This window comes from Oncorhynchus kisutch, linkage group LG26, assembly GCF_002021735.2.
Source record: "Oncorhynchus kisutch isolate 150728-3 linkage group LG26, Okis_V2, whole genome shotgun sequence".
NCBI classification, from domain to species: Eukaryota; Metazoa; Chordata; class Actinopteri; order Salmoniformes; family Salmonidae; genus Oncorhynchus; species Oncorhynchus kisutch.
Genome location: NC_034199.2, coordinates 21682701 through 21689407, shown reverse-complemented (window position 1 = coordinate 21689407; position 6707 = coordinate 21682701).

Below are 6707 nucleotides of genomic sequence, written 5' to 3'. Positions count from 1 at the left end.
TGCGACAAATTAGTGGACCTTTCTAAAAAATAATTTAAAAATTGAGAAATTATTTCAGGGTCAAGTGAGTGGAGTATGACCGGTGGAATGTGGATTTGTTACAGTTATAGTCCGTTTTTGTTACGTTCAGTTTGAGCGGGAGGCGCTGAACGGGCTGTCGGCGCGGCTGTCAACATGCACGGCAAGCTGTGGCTTTATCGCTCCCTTTTGAAGACGATACAATGATTTACATTAAGGGTTGTAAGGCTGAGGACACCGTTTTATATGTTATCCACTTTTTTCTATTTTTGAGGAATATAAGTATAAGTAGTCGCTTACCTACTAATTTGCTCATGTTTTCTAGTTAACGTTAGTGGATTCGCCTGATGGAAAGCTTTTCACAACCTCTTATGGTAAGTGTGTGTGTTGATTGCTGTTTCAACTAACAAGAACGTTTAATAACCTGCCACCAAATTGACAATTCTACCAGCTTGTGATACGTCTATTTGCTCATTGATTGTCTCGTTTGTTTTGACATCCCGATGTTTTTAGCCTAATGAATAACTAGCTACGTTGTGTAGGTAGTCTAATTGTCTGTCCGAACAGTTGCCAGTTTTGCTATCGTTTTAATGTATCTTGACTTAACATCTTATTTCCAAAGCGACCAAAATAAAAATCAGCTGGCCTAGTTAGCACTTTTTTTCCTATGAATGAGATGGTGTTTGCTCAGTCAGTCGTTACAATGTGGCGCTCGCCTGTGATTGCAACATACGGTTTAACTTTTACCAAACTGTCTACTGTAGTCAGTACGTGAGTTAAGACAATTAAAATGTACAAGCGGTGTTGTCAAGGCTGCGTGAATGTCTGATACAATGCTATGTTTCAGTCTTGATTGACTTGCACTAGGTAGCCAGAATATTAATCGCATTGAATAATAATAGTATGCTATAATGTAACGTTTGTTACCAGAGTGAGTCCTTTACTGCAGTTTAAACTACCAATTAATTTACTTGTGCGCTTTATTCCGTGGCGGGGGAGGCGGCTTGCTGACACTAGACCGATGCAATATGGTAGGCTCTAATACGAGTCATACTATTTTCGTCCTGTCGTTCACTGTACTGAAATCGTGGCGCTGTGTAAAACTTTATCCAACTAGAAAAAAAGCGTGTCGTATTGTTAGGCCTGCTCAACAAGGAAATTATATTATTTCCCCACGAAATATACACTTCAGTTCTTTTAATCCTGCCCCACCATGGCCTTTAGCTACTACAACTCTTCATACAGAATAACCTACTTATTTCAGTTTACTTTTTAATCCTGAGCTCCTTTCCACCAAGCAATTATAGTCATCTGATTATGTTTTGTAGCCTACCAAACTACTCAGAATTCCCCCTTCCTTGTCGACAAAACTAAAAGTGGCGACTGGTCTGCTGCAGTAGGGGTCAAATGTCTTAATTGATGTAAAGGTTTCTACTCTTGTCATGTGATGTCAAAATGGGGTTAACAAGAATTAAAACTTGGGCCAGTTTCCACGTCTCTTGGTCCCAAGCACATTGCATTTAGACAAAGTCTCCCCTCGGGAACTCTACCTACTCTAGAGTTGAGGCTTTTCTAATTGTATTCATTCGAAATTGAATATGACCTACTCTTGCCATTTATTTTTCTCAAGGAATTTCCCCCCAAAAACAGAAGGTTTGATTGCTTTTCTTTTAAAATATTTTTGATTTGGTGCAACCCTGTCCCTGGGTTTTCTAAACTGCTCACGACTTCTACAGCATAACCAAATATCTATTGAAATGGCTCCTGTTGAATCCATGTATTAAGTGACAGCCTGACTCGTATGTACAGGGAAATATCAATTATACTTTAACTTAAGACAAAATGTCTATTGTTACTAGCTACCATTGTAGCAGAACAGAGAGGATAGAGATGTATTTGATTTTGTATCAATTAGGCCACCCTATGGTCAGTTAAAGCAGATGGGAGTTAGTTTTAAACCCTGGGCTTAGACAGGAGTAGTTCTAATATAATTTTGTTCCTGTGATCTCTGCTAAACCTACCGTGAGGGGAAAAACCCTCAAAACCACATTGTGGAGGTGGTAATGCATGAAGCTTTTTTCAGTTTTTTATTTATTTTTTACAAGCCCAATCTTGAGCATATGAAGTTCTCACGTTGTCATTCTATAAGGAAAGGCATCAGAACTTGAACTTTTGGGTTTGTAGAATGCACCATGTGAAATACACATTACTGTTTTGAGTGCTATCAAGTGAACATTTTCCCCCAATGTCGATTATTGGTATGTTTGTGTTGACTTAAACTGGCAAGTGCAGACTGGTGTCAAGTATTCATTTGCCCAGTTTAACTCTGTTCTCCAGAGAGAAAGGGGAAAAAGAGACCCTCCAATGCAACATGAGTGTAGTTGTGAGTGTCATATGCAGCCCATATCATGCCCACTACGGTAGTTTTGTCTTGCAAATTTTTATGAAGAAGTGATACTGAAGTTAGCAGTGCAGCATTTGCAGGAAGTAGACACAGTGGCATAGGAAACATTTTTAATTATCTGCATCAACAAAAAATGTAGGCTAATGGATATGGTTGGATGTCAAATATTGGTGCTAGCTATATCATTGCTGAGAAAAGGGATATATCTGACCAAGTGTTAGTCAGGTGAGCCCGGTAGTGAAACACAAGTGTTTGTGTAGTTCTAGAACGTTAATGACATTTGGTGACTCATCATTCTGTATTCTCAGGCCCCTCTGGCAAAATGGGCTCCCACCCCCATTTCCTGGTGGAGTTGTGCCTCTGCTCTCCCGGCCTGCTCACACGTGTGATAGCCGGTCTGTAGAGAACCACCCCATGCAGCACAAACTCTGTAGTATTTAAATTCACCATGATGCGAGCAGGTTTTTACAGGTTTTGTTGGTTATTTTCAAGGACACTGTCGGAGTGTGGTTCCACAACTATGCCATGTCTAAGGCAGGCCATAAAGAGGCAATAGTGGTGACTCCCTCATAAAACAGGATACTACTTCACAAGTCCTGATAGTTTTTACTCTTAACTGGTTCACTGTGGGGAATCCATGTTTGAAATTATTTGTTGAGTATTATGGTATTATGTAAAATGTAGTATTGATATGTTCTCCCCACAAAATGTATGGTTGATGTCACAAGTGCTTATATAATGTGGAGCGTATTAAGTTGCTTCTGTCATGCATACATTTTTCCTGACTTGTTTTGCATTGGCGTCAGTCTTTGCATAGGCCACAGTGCATCCTAGTGTCACATTTGCACACGGCAGATTATTACACCTGCCCCTTCTACTAAATGACGATTCCTGTAGTGTAGGCCTACTAAAAACGATATCTCAGGATGGTGTGATGGGCAAATATCTTAGTGTTACTTTTTTATGCTGATGAACTGGCAATGCCACATGTATATCAGTGAGGGCTTTGAAAAATGTTGGTGAAGTTTGTGCAGTTATTTAGTGTGTGTGTATATCTATATCACACAGTCCCTTCAGATAGTCACACCCCTAGACTTTTTACACATTTTGTTGTTAGACTGAATTTAAAATGGCTGAAATTGAGATTCACTGGCCTATAGACAATACCCTATGTCAAAGTGGAATTATGTTTACAAATTAATAAAAAATGAAAAGCTGAAGTGTCTTGTGTCAAGTATTCTACCCCTTTTATGGGAAGCCTCTAAGTTCAGGAGTAAAAATGTGCTTAAGTTTCATGGACTCACTCCGTGTGCGATAATAGTGTTAAACATTTTTTTGAATGAATACCTCATCTCTACCCCACACACAATTATATGTAAGTTCCCTCAGTCGAGTAGTGAATTTCAAATACTGATTCAACCACAAAGACCAGGGAGGTTTTACAATGCATCACAAAGAAGGGCAGCTATTGGTAGATGGGTTCTGAAAATAAATAACAGACATTGAATATCCCTTTGAGCATGGTGACATTATTAATTACACTTGGTATCGATACACCCAGTCACTACAAAGATGGAAGTCCCTCCTAACGTAGTTGCCAGAGAGGAAGAAAACTGCTCAGGGTTTTCACCATGAGGCCAATGGTGAATTAAAAACCTTTAGTTTAATGGCTGTGATGGAAGAAATTGGATGATGGATCAACAACATTGTAGTTTTTCAACAATACTAACCTAATTGACAGAGTGAAAAGAAACCCTGTACGGAATAAACATGTTCCTAAACATTCATCCTGTTTGAAATTGGGCACTAAATTGCGGCAAAGAAATTAATTTAATGTCCGGAATACAAAATGCTATGTTAGGGGCAAATCAACACTAAGTCTTGAGTACCACTCTTCATATTTTCAAGCATGGTGGTGGCTGCATCATGTTATGGTGAAACTTTTAATCCTAGAGCGAAAACCTGGTTGTCTGCTTTCCACCAGAAACTGGGAGATGTATTCACCTTTCAACAGGACAATAACCTAAAATGTGGCCAAATTGACACTGGATTTGGTTATCAATAAGCTGGTGAATGTTCCTGAGTGGCCAAGTTAGTTTTGAATTACATCTATTTTAAAATCTACGGCCGAACCTGGAAATGGTTGTCTAGTGATGATCAACAACCAATTTGACAGCTTGAATAATTTTTTGTTTAAGAATAATGTGCTAATGTTGCACAACTCAAACTCACAACTGTAGTCGCTGCCAAAGGTGCTTCTGAAAAGTGTTCACTTGGGTGTGTATTTCATTTTCAATAAATGTGCAAACATTTCTAAAAACATGTTTTCACTTTGTCATTATGGGGTAGTGTGTGTGGATGGGTGAGGAGAAAACATTGAATACATTTTGAATTCAGACTAACACAACAAAATGTAGAATAAGTCAAGGGGTATGAATATTTTCTGAAAGCTGTCTGTGTGGGGATATAGTACTGTGCAGTGCAAAACTTTTTATATCCCAGTAAATATTGCTCAGTCTGTATGGACAACATAATGTGTTGTGGTCACTAACGCTGTAATTCTATGGCTTTGCTGTGCGGACACCTTATGGTGGTTGTATGGATGTGCTAGACTGCTGATATTTCTAAATGCAGTATTTAATGTATTAGTGATGCCGATAACATCACTCATTACATTTGAACTAATGCTGTCTGGTTGCACCATTTTTAAATCCTCCACAATAAGTTTGACTCCATCCTATTGAAACACATGGTGTATTTTACAAGTCAATTCAGGCTTGACTTAAGGGAAGCTACTGGTAAACATGGCTGCCCCACTTAAGATACTCATACTTACAGAATATTATGTCGTAACATTTTAAAATATCGTTGTCCTTTTTAGCTTCAGCCTTCCAGTTAGGCTTTTCACTTTCTTTTTTACGCTGGTTGTAGTCAAACGGTTACAAGCGGTCCTTGAGCATAATTGTGTAAAGATATCATTCATATTGTTTGTATGGGTGCCAGTCCACACAACTGTAAGATGGCTATGGGATATAGTCACTCTCTTTAGGCCACATCAAATGAAATATCTTATCAGTCAGTCAACTGCGTGGGGGAGATGTGAGAATGTAACCATAGTGGCACTCTGCTGGGCCTCTTTTCCTCTGGGTTTGGGGTTGTTTCATGATGTCCCCACTCCACCGGCCCCCAGCATCACATAGCGGCATAGCCCTCTTTACACGTCACGAACGGGAACTGTGGATAAATATTTTTTTTTGTATCAATGTGTCTCTTGTAGTTATATTTTGGGGCCCTATGCTAAACCTAGCTTGTGGGATGGGGAGGGAGAGACTGTCATAGGACTCAAATGTGGGAATGCATCGCAGAACAGCTTAACTGTAAGTTGGGGTTTGTGTGTGAATTTAGACACTTGTCAGAATGGAGAGTGAGTTTTGGCCCAAGCGTGTTGATGGGGTGCACTGTGTACGTGTGAGAGTGCTTTGAATACACTGGGGGTGTGTCTCTTAAATCCACACACCCCTCTTTTCCTCTTTCTCTCACACACCCCTCTTCCTCTTTCTCTCACACACACTGAGCTTGGATCCTAATCTCCCTCACTGCTAGTTCTCTGGCCTGCTCCTCTCATGGAGAGATGACTCATGTTGATTACTAATGCGACAGGCGTTGGTTTGGTGTCAGTGTTTATGGCCGGGTGAGGGTTGTTTCTCTGTCATTTCTCTGTGGGTCCAGTGCCGAGGAGGCGTCGGTCGGGACTTAGCTCTGAAATGGCCGGCGTCACACTGCTTCTGCTTTGTCTACTTCCTGTTGATGGCTTTTCTGGCCCTGCAGTGGGGAGATGGAGCAGCTCTATTGAAGTGGTGAGTAGTCAAGAGAAACACCTAGTTCTAGTGTTTTGGTAGTTAACCAAGTTTTGTGTACAATGTACATTCATGTGTTTGGTTTACCGTACAGGCAGGGCAGGTGTGAGCCTGGGATTTTCTACAGTTCTACACTGGGATGTTTGCTATGTGAGGGGACGGGTGTGTGGGGCATGCTTTTTCTCCAGACGCATGCTGGTCATGGGAATAGTTGTATGGGAAGCCCTCTCCCTAACCTTGACTGGATGTCTCCCCCCCCCAGTTTACTATACATGCATCTGGACTGGTATGTAGAGTTGAGATAAGGCTGGTTGTGTTAAGGTTTTCAATTGGGTTTTATGTTTTCCACATACAACCGGGTTTGAATTTTGTTTATACCTCTCCTCTTCTGCATTATCAGATGGTCGGCCTGCCAGGATTTTTTTCTC